Below are 16,372 nucleotides of genomic sequence, written 5' to 3' on the forward strand. Positions count from 1 at the left end.
ACCCACCCATGCCACTGGACACACGCTGGAACCCATCTTCTCCACCAGCCCCCACGTCTCCTTCAATCACACCATGAAACCCACTGGACCGACCACTTCACCTTCAGGAAACCCACCACTCACCTCCGCACCCAACAGCTGCCATGCCACTGCTGGGGCAAGATCACCAAGGACCAACTGACCACCACCCTCGCCCGGAAACTACCCACCGACCCAGACACCGCTGCGACCAACCTCAAACAGTGGAACAATGACTGCGCCGACATCCTCGCCCCTCTCAAGACCTCCACAACCAACCACAGCAACGGGAAAGCCGCCTGGTTCACCGAAGACCTCCGGATATCCAAGCGCACATGTCGGAAGCTGGAGAAGAAATGGCTTCATGACCAAACACCAGACAGACATGCATCCCTCAAGAACACTACCCGCAGACACCACCAACTCATCAGGACCGCCAAGAGGACCACCAAGAGGAGCGCTTAGACAACAACACACACAACACCAAAGAGCTCTTCAGTATCGTGAAAGAACTTTCTAATCCCAGTTCCAACACCAACGACATCTCACCATCACAAGACCTGTGCGACTCCCTGGCCGCCTTCTTTCACCGCAATATCACCGACATCCATGACAGCTTCAACTCCAACACCCACCACCAAGCCCACCACCCCTGCGACCACCACCCGCACCAGCCGCCTGACCGCCTGGTCCAAAGTCAGTGACGAAGACACCATCAAAATCATGAATTCCATCCACTCCAGATCCCCATCTGACCCCTGCCCTCACCACGTCTTCAACAAAGCCAGCACAACCATCGTGCCCCACCTACAAAAAACAATCAACAGTTCGAGACGGCAACCTTCCTGGAAAGCTGGAAGCACGCTGAGATCAACGCCCTTCTGAAGAAGCCCAAAGCGGACCTCAAGGACCTCAAGAACTTCTGGCCCATCTCCCTGCTCCCGTTCCCGGCAAAAGTGACAGAGAAGATTGTCAACAAACAGCTAACCCGCTACCTTGAAGACAACAACATCCTGGACCCCTCCCAATCCGGCTTTTGCAGCAACCACAGCATCGAGACCACCCTCATTGCCGCCACTGATGACATCAGGATCCTGATGGACAAGGGAGAAACAGCCGCCCTCATCCTCCTGGACCTATCAACAGCCTTTGACACAGTCTGTCACTGCACCCTATCAGCACGCCTCCATGACGCCGGAATTCAAGAGAAGGACCTGGCCTGGACCACATCCTTACTCTCCCGCAGAACCCAGAGCGTCCACCTCCCACCCTTCCGCTTGAAATCCACCAAGTTCATCTGCTGCGTCTCACAGGGATTCTCCCTAAGCCCGACGCTGTTCAATATCTACATGGCACCGCTCACCCACGTCGCACGACAACATAACCTCAACATCATCTCCTACGCTGACGACACCCAGCTGATCATATCCCTCACCAAATACCCCCACACCACCAAAGCCTACCTCCACAGAGGAATGAAGGCCGTAGCCGACTGGATGAGGGACAGCAGACTGAAGCTGAACTCAGACAAGACAGAGGTCCTCATTCTCAGACCAACGCCATCAGCCTGGGCCACATCGCTAGGCACACCCCTGGTACCCACAGACCATGCACCCAACCTGGTGGTCATCCTCGACTCCACCCTCTCCATGACCAGGCAAGTCAACGCCGTCTCCGCATCCTGCTTCAACACCCTCCGCATGCTATGAAGGATCTTCAAATGGATCCCTCCCGACACAAGGAAAACCGTCACCCACGCCCTCATCACCAGCAGACTCGACTACTCGAACGCCCTCTACTCAGGAACAACAACCAAGCTCCTGAGACGTCTCCAGCTAATCCAAAACGCCTCGGCACGACTGATCCTCAACATCCTCGACAAAGCCTCATCACACCCTACCTGAGAGGCCTGCACTGGCTCCCCATCAACAAGAGGATCACCTTCAAACTCCTTATCAACGCACACAAAGCCCTACACAACGCCAGACCCACATACTTCAACAACCGTCTCAGCTACCACACCCCCATCCGAAACCTCCACTCAGCCAACCTCGCCCTCGCCACAGTACCCGTATCTGGAAAACTACCGCCGGCGGCATATCCTTCTCCTATCTCGCCGCCAGGACCTGGAACGTTCTCCCCACCAGCCTACGACAGACGCAGGACCTGCTGACCTTCAGAAGACTCCTCAAGACCTGGCTCTTCGATCAGTAGCAACCTCCCCTCCCCTACCCCCCCCTAGCGCCTTGAGACCCTCACGGGTATGTAGCGCACTTTATAAATGCAGTGATTGATTGATTGATTGATTGATTGGAACATAAATGGCCTTGGAGATCAATCTAAACAAGAACATATAAGGGAATTAGGAAAAAATACAGAGATCATATGTATCTAGGAAACCTGGTTTCCGCCAGTTCAATCCCTTAGCAAAGGAGCAAAGATATGGGCACAATGCGGGGCGAATAATGACATTGTTGTCAACTAAAATTGTGAAAAAGGTGAACTAACCGTAAAATGTAAATGGTTACTTGCATGTAGGTTAACATTATCTGCCACCCACAAAAAGAATACAATACTGATGCTTTTAAATGTGTATATGTAATGGGGCAGTACAGAGGAGTATGCCTTTGAAATGGATTATTTGAAAGAAGACATGGACGTAATATGTGAACAGTATGGCACAGATTTGATTTTATTAATGGTGGATTTTAATCATAAAGAAAATCAACATGAAATATCAATTCATTATCATTAAGTTCATAACAAAATAAAAGTGAAATGCAGGTAATAATAACAATTGAAAATAGAACAGAGAGAAAAGGTAAACTTGAAGGAATGTGCCTAGAGAGGAAATCAGTTAAAGGTAAACATAACAAGTATTTTTTGTTCAATAAAGGTACTGTGGTGACAGAGGCACTGTCAAGCCTATGATGATGACATAACAGGTTCCACCAGGCATTGTATGAAACTTTTGAAGTACCTTTCCAATTGGTTGTGATTATCTGAAAGGAAATGGCTATATATAGATGGATACATTAATTTACATTACATTGTAGATTCCATAGAGGTAAGAAATCACCCAGAAAATATGAACAATCTCAAAAGGAATGTCTGTAGCTAAAATGTCATTTAATTTTGACCATATGTGAGACCAATGGGATATAACCAACGGGCAAAGTATAAACATATGAAGGAAATCACTGTCAACACATGAGCAGGAGCAGCATTTTTTGGATTAGAGTGCTTTGGAGTGTTTAAATATGGGGGTGAGAAACCGCTTCAGAGGCTGAGATAAAAAGGTAGCTATAAGGAATGAGAAAGGTGACAGTTGTGTAAGCTCGATTGAGCTCCAAGCTGTTAAGGGAGGACTAAATGAATCTGTTAAAAAAAAAGCCAAAGTCGTTTTAAAGTGAAAGCTGATTGAAAATGAATAATTTTAGTAAAGTTGACTCCACCTAAATCTTTTGGTGGTTGGAGACAGGAGAGAGAAATCCTAGCTTTGCGATTATTCCATACGAATTTTGTTAAGATGTGGTTTATGTTTTTAAAGAATTAGAGTGGGAGAGGAATAGGGAGCATCGAGAGATAGAAATTGGCGATAGGAAAAAGCATCTTTTTAATAGTTTCTAGCCTCCTCCACTAGGGTAAGAAAAGAGGGGAGCAACCATTAATGACTGCAGAGATCTTTTTCAGTATGTCCGTGTGGTTGATTTTAATAGTTTCTATAATAGTGTTAGTGAACAGGATGCCTAGGCACTAAATATTCCTGGGATTCCATTCAAAGCCAGAACCATGAAACATATGGGAGAGGCAAAATTAGTTTAGAGGTAAAACTTCAGATTTATCTATATTGAACTTGTATCCAGAGACTAAGGAGTATTCTTGTAATAAAGAGAAAAGCGAGGGTAAAGAAGTGGGCAGATTAGAAATGTAGAGTAGAATATCATCAGCATAAGCAGTAAATGTAATATCAATATTCTGAAATGTGAAGCCAGCATAAGATGGTAAATGCTGAATTATTTCTAAAAAAGGTTCTAAAGCGAGAATAAAAAGAAGAGGGGAAGGGGACAACATTGTCTGGTGCCTCTATGAAGAGAAAATATTTAGATTGGGAGCCATTAACCCAAATAGAAGTAGAGGGGGCAGAATACAATAATTGAATATATTGAATAATGGGGGGCTAAAGTCGTCCCATCTCAGTGCTCCAAACATAAAGTCCCAGCTAACCCTATCGAATGCTTCTTCAGCATCTAATGTGATAGCTGCGACACTGGGAGTCCATCTTTGAAGCAAGATGGTTGATGTTAATTAGAGTTCTTAAGTTATTGTAATAGACCTACCTTTGACAAACCCAGATTGAAAAATATTAATGAGGTCAGGAATGACTGTGTTAATACGAATGGCTAAAATGTTGGCATAGATTTTACAATCTTTATTGATTAAGGAAACGGACCTGTAGTTGTTGCAAAGGGAAGGGTCCTAATCTTTTTTAGGGATTAACCATTGCATTGCTTGTGTAAAAGATACCCTAGATTCTCCTTTTGTAAGAAAATGGTTGATCAATGAAAGTAAGTGTGGTATTAAAATGTTCTTAAAGTGGAGGTAAAATCAAACAGTAAAGCCATCCAGACCGGGTGTTTTGTCTTTGAGTAAGAGAGTAATAGCCTGGATTATTTCCTTTTCTGAAATAGGATTGTCTAGAGATGAAAGATCTGTAAGATTATCGGGGGATTTGGGATAGATTGATAAAAAAGAGTCAATTTGTGCGGAAGAAGGACTGGGTTTTGGAGTGTAAAGGGAAGAATAATATTAAACAAAACAAACAAGAATGTTATCATCAGTGGACTGACGAAGTCCATGGGTATCAGTAATAGCTATAATTTTGGATTTTTGTTTTTTGATTTTAAGATAATTTGCAAGGGATGTGCCTGCTTCATTCCACCGTCCATACATTTTTGCATTGAATTTGAGGAGATTATTACATGCAGAGTCCCAGGAGTGCTTGATATATTGCACTTTCGCTTTGATAAGAGAAGATAGTGTATCAGTGGAGATTGTGGTGAAATATACATGTTCAAGTTTTTTAATTTGTTTAAGAATGTTAAGTGACTGTGAAAGGGCTTTTTTCCTTTTTCGAGATGCAAAGTCAACAATACAACCTCCGGCTGCAGCCTTGAAGGCATCCCAAATAAAGTGAAATTGATAAGTAGAGTGACGGTTATTATGAATGAATTCCTCCATGAAAGGAGTGAATTGCTCAATAAACTGGGAGTCAAGGATGAAAGAGTTATTAAAGCTCCAGAAGTTGAGGGGTAGTCCATGTCCAGAATAATGGGGGCATTATCTGAAATAAGAAGTGAACCTATTTCTGAATTCGTCATAAATTGGAAAGCATGCTAAGTTAGAAAAATATAGTCTATACAGAAGTGAGATGTATCAACAGGAGAAAAGATGGAGATTTCTAGTGTGTCAGGGTGAGATATTCTCCAGGAATCTAATAGGCCGCTGGAAGAGATAGCTCTATAAAAGGATTTCTGTATCTTATTGGGAACATATCTGGTTTGTGATTTCTGGTCCAAAAAGGGATCCGTGAGTTGGTTACAATCACGGCCCACAATTAAATCATCAGTCGCTTGTGCGGAAAGAAGTGTGGAGAATTCATTCCAAAAGGTTAAATCAATGCCAATAGGGCCATAAACATTACAAAAAGAAAGTTGTGTGTTATTAACCATATTATTTAAAAACAACCGTCTGCCATTATTATCATGAAACTCATTTTGTAACTGAACATTTAACGACTTGTGAAACAAAATAATAACTCCATTTTTGTTGTTCACTGCCGGGGAGCAGAAAGCTTCTCCTACCCATTGTTTATTCAGTGAAGACAGGTCATGTAAATTAAGGTGCGTTTCTTGAAACAATGCAACTTGACATTTTAAGCTCGTTAAATGAGATAAAACACATTTTTTTTAACAGGTTTGTGAATACCTTTGACATTCCATGAGATAACACAAAAAAACATTCATCCCTTGAATTTGAATATGAGTAGGCTTAAGAGAAGTCAAAAAAGGTGAGGAGAAGAGAACATTAGTTTAAAAGAATGGAAAGATGAAGATAGCAAGGGACAATTAAGGGAGAAAAAATGTAACCATATGACGACCACAGGAATAGGCTGAGATGAATAGAGGGAAAAGGAAAGGCAGAATACAGCAAGAAGAGTAGAATAGAAGGAAAAGGAAGGGATGGAAAAGCAATAGAGGAAGGGAAAACAGTTGCATGGGAAAAGTTGAAAAAGAAGAGATGAAGGAAAGCCAAGTGGCTTTAGCCTTAACAATCAATAAAAAAAATGACAATAATGTGGGAGGGGAACGACTGAGACCAATATGACAACTCCACTGGGAAGAGCACCGAGAGATAACAAGTCAACTATAACAAAGACAATAAAAAAAAGGTATGGAGAAAAACTCAAAAAAGATGGTAAACAAATGAAAATAAGAGGAAGGGAACTTACCAGACATTAGGGAACAAAGCAACGAGATGAGTCAAACAAAATTGACAAACGGACGGTGGAGTCATGAATCTTCAACAACAGAACAGCACAGGGAGAACCTAAAAGAAATAAATGAGACACTTACATGAGAATTAACATACTAGACACCACACATTAAACCTTAAAGGATAGAATTATGCATGAAAAACAGATTACAGGACATTCAATGTTTGCTAAGTACCATAAGTTCTCCTCGATGAGTGTGGATAAACTTCTGAAGGTCAGCTGGATCCTCAAATGAATATGTTCTGTCTTTGTAGGTTGCTTTAAAGAAGCATGGGTGGTAAAAGGCCGGACAGAGCATTCATGGACTTCAAGGCTGGTCTGAGGTCGAGAAATTCCTTACTTCTGTTAACTGTTGGTTTAGAGACATCTTGACTAAAAAAGATTTTGTGGCCAGGCCATATCATCTGCTTATGTTTGGCAGCATTAAGGATCGTCATAAGGTCAGAATACAGCAAGAAATATGCAATGATACCTCTAGGTTTAGCAGAGGAAGATCCATTCTGAAGCCCTAGTCTGTGCGCTCTTTGAATATTGAAATCTATTGATTTTGGAAGGCCAGAAATTTGAGGTTTCAGGAAAGAGATAATGTCAGAACCTTCTGAACCTTCTGGAATTCCGTAAATGCATTGATTATTATGCCGATTTTGATTTTCCAAGTCCTCTAAGGAGGACGCATCTACTCCCGAATACTCCGTCCAGAAGAGGCGAAGAGCAAGGGAGAGCAGGTTATGGTCGCTCTCTACTGAAGGGAGTACCTCCATGTCCAGCAAGTGGTCCCAGGAATTAACATCAAGAAGGATATAGTCTATTCTAGACGTATGATCCACCCTATTGTAGGTATGCGCTCCAGAAGGATCCAGAGACGTCCTACCATTCACTGCCCTAAGATCGAATTCCAAGGTTAGGAAGTAGATTTGGACTGCCACTTGGGACCACCTTCAGATAGGAGGTAAGGTCAGAGCTGGTATACCTCTCCTATTATCGTCCTCAACAGTCCCCAGGGAATCATCTAGCCCAAGAGGCTCGAAGGTACAGTTAAAGTCACCTGCGACTAGAACGTGGGAACTATCGGGGCTCCCTCTTAACCGGGATTCTAACTCAGCAACAATGGGTGACAGTAGACCTACCTTTGTTCCCCTAACATAGATGTTAAAAATGTCTAGGGCTGGCCCTCTCTTGGGTCCTGTGAGCGATATACTCAAAAGGTCAAGTGAGTCAGTCACTCGCTGGGTGACCTGACAACCAAGCGAAATAGCGACCCATATAAGAAGACCTCCAGAGGGGCGGCCTTTCTCAGAAGGGGAAGGGACTGCTGGCAGGAAGAAGGATGAATATCCTACCTTGTGGCATGGTTCCGTACTCCAAGTTTCTTGGAAGATACAGATGGAGAAACCCTCCACTAAGATGTTCCAGTCCGGAACAGCCAACTTCCTCGCAATCCCAGCAACATTCCAGCTTAGAATCTTTATGACAGGATCGGCCGTAATTGGCTCGACGTAGGGGACACAATTAGTATCCTGCCCTCCCTCAGGGAGTGAGCAAAAGGCTCTGCTTCCCCCCTCAGACCCACTCCCAAGACTGTTGCCCTGAGGCTGGGGACCACTCTCAGTGGAGATGGATATCCTACTGTTGATGGTAGTCTCCAAGGAGCAGGGATCCAACCGTGGGCTCATACCCAGGGGTGAGAGAACTGTCCCAGGGAGAATGTCGTTTCAATAGCCTGCGGTTCTTCCATAGGTCCCCGGCCATGGGGTTTGCTGATAAGGCACAGAGAAGGGGTCAAGTCTGGGAATGGGAAGATTGTGATAACAACTTACTTCTGGGGCGATACCAAAATGAATGCCAACGGATCTCGGGTAGAAAAAGGTCAAATCGACTACTCCAATACCAGCACTGCTAGTACCTAAATTCTGGCTAGAAATTAGCTGAGCTACCCTGGGATCCTTGAAGTTGACTACCACACAGTCCCCCTCAAAGCGCTTATGACTACTACCTACCCAACCTACCCTTCTGACACCAAGAATCAGCCCATCGACTTCCCTGGGCAGTGGTCTAATAATCCTTAACCAGTGCATGGTTTTATTTTTTAGCATCTGGAAGGATTCTTGCTGCCCAACCAACAATGGTGGTACGTTGGTAAGGATGGCGACAAAGGGATGGCATTCTGGGGGCAGATTCATAGGAGGTATTCTGCGGGGCACTTTGGGAGGAATTGTGTCAGGTAGGCTAGAGGGGAGAGGAACGGGGCACGTCAGTGTAGTTTGGGCTAAGGCGTTGCAATTATTGGATCCAGGGTTCTTAGTTTTGGATCTATCAATAGTGCCCGTGGCCTTGATAGCTAAGCGCTTCTTGGGTTGGGATGTGTTTGCCCGTGAATGGTCTGGAGGGTGGGGATTGATCTTATGGATTTGACCTGAAGGACGAGGCCCCCCTTTGGTAGTAACAACAGCAAGAGGAAGGGACTCTAGAGCAGGTACCCCACTTGCCAACCCACTTATGTTAGAAGTATCTTGTGGATTGATGGAGGTCGTCGTAGCCGCTTGGGCCCCCCCTTTATTACTGACCCTAGTCCTAAAGTGTGTTTTATTAAGGATTTAGTTGAGAAAAAGTTGTCTAAGGTAGCTTGTTCAAAACTGTCCAAACGGTCCGCTAACCTTTTGACTCGTTCTACAATAGGGTTCAGTAGAGATTTCATCAGTTTCTCTATCTGCGTGAGTAAGGGTGAATCTGGGGATATAATCTCGGCAGGAGCCATCGCCAGAGAGTCGCTTGGGTTACATGGTGAATCACAAGAGGACACCCCACCCTTGACAGCTTGAGCCCCACCTGAACCAGCCCCTTTAGACTTATAGGAAGCTCCCGCTCCTAAACCAAGTTTCCTAATTTTCTTAGGGTGTTTAGGGCGACAACCTTTTCGGGGACTAGTGTTTCTTTTCCTTTTAATATGAGGGTTTTTGGGGGCTGCGTGGGGTAACACGCCTAGTAAGGCAGGATTTTCCTCGTCAGTAGATGTAATATTTAGGGTAGTAGGCATGGGGGGAGGCAAGTTGGTAGAGACTGCGACCGATGGCTCGTTTCCGGTCTGGGAGTCGAAACCTAACGTACCTTCCACCCTGACCAGACTGGGCGACAGTGATGAAGCATGGGGCTTTTCCACTGAGTCTGGCACGATTAAAGGTGGAGATGAAGGGACCGATGCCAGAGAACCCAGGGGTGCCCGCTTCTCTAGAGGAAGTTTAAGGAATTCGATAGATTGCCTGCGCTCAGCGCGCCTCTCAGCTAGGGCAATCTCTCTATCAATATCACGAGTGGCCCTAGTGAAGTACTTGTCTAAGGGACCAAAGATTGCAACCCCTACCATGGACGGGAGGGGATTCAATGGGGGAGTAGTTGGAGGTGAAGACATGCTTACTGGTCTTTACAGCACGAGGGATAAAGCAGGAACGCTGTAAACCGCAACTGGACCACTCAAAAGACAGAAGGAAACTTGAACTACGGTCCGTCAACAAAGCTACACAAAATAACAGTTCGCTTCACCTTACGCAGTAAAGTCCAATAGATGACGTTGGATGTCAGAGAGTGGGCCCAGCCCAGCCTCCTGCAGCCCCTGACGGCCACAGACGGCCCGCCCTTGTCCCGGGGTTCTCCCGGCGCGCTCCCGCGCAGCGGGGTAAGTCCAGTTATTATTGGGTATGGACCGCACAGGGGGGCGGGGCTAGCAGGGAGAGCGGGCCAGGTGTTTCAAGTTGGCCAAGCAGGGACTCCTGTGAGATGGAGTCCCCGCACTCACGCTCGCAGCCCTGCCCTGCCCCTAGGCTCCCCAGTGACAGCAGCTAATTCCAGCAGCAGACCTTCTCCACGAAGCGGGACCCACGAAGCGGGTTCCGCGAGCAGTTGGCTGGAAACACAGCGGGCAGCCCAGCAGGATCGTCCAATGGTGCAGCAACCTTCCAAGGGCACAAACGCGGTGCAAAGAGTCCCGCCGGTCAGCAGCTTGAGAGAGTTTTTTAATGACCTGTGCGCAGGGGGCGGTGCTAGCAGGGAGAGCGGGCCAGGTGTTTCAATTTGGCCAAGCAGGGACTCCTGGGAGATGGAGTCCCCGCACTCATGCTCGCAGCTCTGCCCTGCCCCTAGGCTCCCCAGTGACAGCAGCTAATTCCAGCAGCAGACCTCGAGAACGAAGCGAGACCCGCGAAGAGGGTTCCGCGAGCAGTTGGCTGGAAACTGGCAGCTGGGCTGCCCGCTGGAAACACAGTGGGCAGCCCAGCAGGATCGTCCAATGGTGCAGCAACCTTCCAAGGGCACAAACGCGGTGCAATACTGTGTGCAATAATAAGTCACTATAAAAAAACTCTAAATTACTCAAGGAGCATCTCATATGCATAAATCAATTTAAGCAATAATGGTGATGGCTGTATCAGCAGAAAAGTGTAGAAACTTTGCAAATGTTAGCGTGTACAATTGAAGGAATACAACATGGATATGCATCAATTTGTCAACTACCATTGTGTATGAAATGGAACTTAATTTGGAAACATTGGATAACATCCACGAAAGAAAATATTAAAGACTCTGATTCCAGAAATGATGAAAAGCCTGCTTTGAACTTTTATTCTGGTATTTTGATACTAATGGCAAAAATTATTGCCATAATTGATTTACGAATATGTGATACTCCTTGAGTGATTTAGAGTTTTTGAATCAAAGTGGTTTCCCCGATGGCCTGATTCAAGTAGAGTATCTACTGTGCAAAATTGATATATTTCTCTCTTTTGAGCCAAATACTAAGAAATAATATATCTCACTGTGCACCAAGGAGAGTACCCTCATCGTGCAATTTGGGAATCACTATAAAAAAATAAGGATATATGCCTTATATCAAGCTAGTCTCAGAAGATGACCAACACATCATCTGACTAAAAATGATGCAGAGGAAAGAGCAATACTGAGATCATGACAGGAGAAAAAAATTCAAAGTACACAGAAGCACAGGCATTTAAAATGCTGAGAAGTAGCTTTTGTTCACAAACATCTTGAATGTTGAAATAGGAGCAGTGCCATTACACTCAATATGTTGGTCTTGAGGAAGGCGGCATAACAGTTAATAGCACGCTGCAGCAGAAGAGCACAAAATGGTGGATGAATCAACCACAAACTCAGCTAAAACTTGCCCACTCATTCCTGGCAAATTCCGATGCATGGGCGGTCCTTTGCGGGGAGCTGTGTTTCGAAAACCGGAAACCTTTGTGAGAAAACATAACTCGACGCTACGGAGCTCCTTAGGTCATGGCCATCTTGCCGCCGCCACGCGCTCCCTCAATGTTTGATTTTCTTGATGTCAATATTCTGTCCCTATGATATTTAAAACTCTATATATATGTAGGTCGATATTAAAACCTCAATACTATGTCTGTGCACCATTTTTGGGATAGGAGCTTTCAAGTGAAGGGAAAAGCTTGGGAGCTAATTTTTTAGAAAAGTGTGCACTACTCCAGCCTCTTAAATCATTGAAAAACGTACAATCCATGTCGCAATTTCAAAACTTATGCAGAACTCACATTTTAGATTACACAGAAAAAGTGAAACCTTTCTACGACCTGATAAGACCTGGTTTTTTAGTTAGGTATTAGACACAAGAACACACAGATATCCTTTGTTCCTTACAACTGACATGATAGCTTCCATTATACCTACACACATGTGCAAACAAAACCATGAATTTTGTCATCCATGTTATAGCGGTCAATCTGAGTACACTTACCTAACCTTCAATGAAGGTAAAACACTACACATACATATAAATAACACTTATAAGCAAATGCAGAAATGTGTTTTGCTTCCAAAGAAAAAAATTCTGCAAGCAGGACAGACTGCTGTAGTTCGAGAAAGAGCCCTGGCTCAGGCAAATCATATAATTGTTGTAACTCCAGTACCAGCCTTTGTCGTGTTCTAATCTAGGACCCCGATCAATACTGTGACCTTGTGCCCCTATACGGATATAATCCATTCATACCCCTATAATGGCATAAACGATCAGAGCCATATTTTCAGCCATATTTCTGAAACTCGCCTCTGCAGCTCATTACAGTAGATGACACAGCACAAGCCACTATCTAAGATTCCTAGATTACACTCCCAGTTCTTCAACAAGATAAAACTCAGCAACCTGGGAAAGCCCTGCTTGCTATGTTTTGATTAGTAATAGAACTCTAATGAGCACTGAAAGGACGATCACTTCCTAGTGACATCTTTATTGACGTCTAATGTCCAAAAACTTACGTCAAACAAGGCACCTTTCAGGTATTAATATTACCAATGTTGCCTTAAGCAAACGCGACAACATCGATGATAGCGATGGTGTGGTGAACACAGGAGCAGAACAGCTGTCCCTTGCAGAGCCCAGCAGATGCAAGCAGCCCACAGACGCTGCCCCTCCTCCTCCTTGACGCGCTGAGAGAGACGCTGTCTTTTCTCCTGCCGAGAAAATCCAGCTCCGGCGTTTCCAGCCTACTCTTGCGAGTGACTGGGATATCGAGTCCTGGAAGGAGATACAAGACCTCCAACATTCTATTTCAGAGGTATGGTGTTGACTAAACCCTTAGAGAGAATTCTTGAAGCAAACCTTGGCAAAACCAACGTACCTAAAACTGATACTTACTTACTCCCTCCCAAGTATTAGGCTTAGGTCAGGTACACTGGGGTAGGCGTAGTTAGAAGCACCAGTTGAGTAGGTTAGCTAAATGTATATATGAATGTATATATTTTATTCATTTTAACCATTGTATGGCTAAGAAACCATATCAATGCTTTTACAGTATTATTTCGCAATCCTCTTTTTACTGTACGCACTTTTTATAATAACTAGTCTTGCAATTGTGGCAATTCATTTCTCTTGCATGAGAAGAAAGACTGTTCAATAAATAATACCTTTTATTGAAAATGCCCGTCTCTCTATTCTCTGCATCTTGGTGAAAGTAATCTGCACAACTGACTGAGTAAAATAACTGTCTATTGTTTCACACGACTCTAGAGATTGACTCTTATTCTAAGGAGCAAAGTTGTCATGTTTATGCGGTTGTTGGAAAACTGAATCCTTTCTTGTCTGTACCAGGGAAGCTGATCACTTCCTATTCAGTCAAGAAAGTTTCCAGTGACCTCTGAGCTAGTTGGTAACAAACCGAATTAAGTTTAGCATAATCAGTAGAGACCTGGTAGACAGCACTTCTACGTCTATACTACTGTTTATGTTATTCCAATGCGCAGGGCCTATAGGGAAAATAGGAACTACACTACATGGCGCCCAACATTTGGTAAGGCAATAAAACTAACGCAAGACACTAGAGTAACTCAGTCGTGCATTTTTCACACAGATCCCTTTCTACCGTAAATACTCCAATAGACGTCTGGAGTGGGTGAAAGGTTAAAATCCGCCCGAACTTAGTAGGAAGAGATTCCTATGTAAAGCTCTGGTTTATTCAATGTTGAAGGATACAGTGTTCCAAAATATTGTGCATCTAATCTTTGTCTCCTTGGAGACCTGTTCTGCAAAACCTTTTTGACAATAAAATGTCAGACACTGAAAACGGAACTGTTGATGCCGCAGTAAATGCGACTCAGCAGGGTCCCGGTGAAATTACTGAACCGGGTGCAATAATCATTCCGGTACATTTAAGAAAATCTATAACGTTAAAACTTATAGACAATGGACTGACCACACAAGGTGGCACAGTCGTCTTCGTGATAGAGGCACACGAATATCGGCAGACAGACGTATTCTATTGTTGGATAAAATTTCCAGCGGCAAACGCCGCAACACACGAGTTCCACTATTACAAAATAGGGGATCCACCCGAAGAGTACGCTCCTTTTGAGGAGATTGAAATCCCATTAAAATTCCAAGAGCATCTGCTCTGGTTTAAAGGCGCCCTAAAACATAATGATCATATTACCAGGCTCGGTCCACTAGGTAGACCAGGAGCAACGTGGCCGGTTCTAGCCAGCTACACACCACATCCGGACATTGCAAAAATGTCAAAAGAAGAGCTGTTAGTACAGCTAAAAACATTAATTAAAATACATAGACAATTAGTCCAATATGTAATGCGGACTGCTACAGTCCAAACAGCTGTTAATGTTCCACAGCTGACCCCTCATCAGGGGAACACAAATAAAATTACACCACAGAACATACAGTCATGTCTTGGTAAAACACCCATAAAACGGGAACAAATTCCTTTCTGGTTAGCGCAGAAAATTACTCAAATAGAGGCAGTATTTCCGAATACTACCCCTATTGAGAAACACAGAATCCTGACCATCTGCCTTCCAATGGGGGTCGCACCACACGTGGAGGACTGTGACACTTGGGGTAGAGTCTTTGCTTCCATTTACACGAAAACGCATGGTGTTCCGTCAATGGCGGTAATACCAGATGTGCTAAAACAGATTCAGAATGAATACGGTCCAGAACCTGCTTTAACTCTTGGTATGAAATTACTGAAAGACTTCAAGCAGGTCTCGGCTATATTACTAGCCAATATAAAAGGAGAAGCAGCATCTGTGGCGATCCGCCAGAAGTTGAAGGAAACAGATATAACAGATCAACCAATTGAGCTTGCCAGAATTATAGAAAAATGTTATGGAGAACTAGGTAGAGACAGCTTGGGTGGAAAACCAGTAAAGCCCCAACTGCTCGAAAATCCTGAAAAATGATTTATTAAAAATAATTCAAACACTCCTAAAAAGAGCTGGGATGGAAATAAACAATCCACTCCCAAGGAAAAAGTTTTCCAGTCCAGAGGAAGGTCTCCTCGACGGAGGGAAAGAACTCCGACTCGAGAACACCAATCTCCCCAGAGGGAGCCCTCTGAGAAAAGATATAACCTTAGAAATAGGGATAATTTGAAGAAGCCTGATAGATATCAAAGTATTGATACACGTCCCTCTCGATCTTTTTCGCAGAAATCGGAAAGAAGAGGACGGTTAGACCCAGGAGAGCACACCAAGTCCAAAGACAAGGAACCTGCTCAAAGTAAAAAATCTCAATTTCCAAGAAAGAAGGTAGCCAGTATTAGAGTAATCGAACATGCCGAGAATACTGAGGACACAGTTGAAAAATAGGGAGTGGGCACAGACAATGCTAGACAGTGCAGCAGAAATCACCATAGCTCGCAAGATCCTGATGAGTCATCTGGAGACAGTGGACACGAATGAATACATTCAAGTAGAAACTGCCGACACCAGAGTTAGCGAGCCCCATAAGATATACGAAATAACACTGCGTATAGAGGGTGATAAGACTAGGAAAATAAAGGGTCTATTTTGGGATAAACTCTCAAAAGGCTATGACATCCTGTTAGCTGAAAAAGATTGGCCCCCAGAGTTTGTCAGGGAGTGCCCTCGTGGAGAAGAAATGATTATGCCTGCCTTCTCAAATCACATTCCAATTCACACTAAATATATATATGCGAGGAAATGGGCAGTGGCCCAGGCACCAGCATTATATAAAAATCATGTAGGATGGGATGAGGACTCTCCTCCTCACAAAATCCAGTTAAAAAGTCAACAAACTGCACAAAGGCAGTATCCCATTAAGCAAGAAGCTAAAAAACAAGTCAGGGAGATTTTAGATCAACTTGAATACCAGGGGGTGATTGAAACATGCACCTCTCAAATGAATAATCCTTTGTTTCCTGTCTCCAAACCAGACAATTCATATCGTCTAGTTTTGGACTACAGACACCTTAATGCATGTTGCAAAACATTTGCAGTACAGAATTTTCATAGTGCTGCACTAAT

The sequence above is a fragment of the Lissotriton helveticus genome, chromosome 2_1, assembly GCF_964261635.1.
Source record: "Lissotriton helveticus chromosome 2_1, aLisHel1.1, whole genome shotgun sequence".
Lineage (NCBI taxonomy): Eukaryota > Metazoa > Chordata > Amphibia > Caudata > Salamandridae > Lissotriton > Lissotriton helveticus.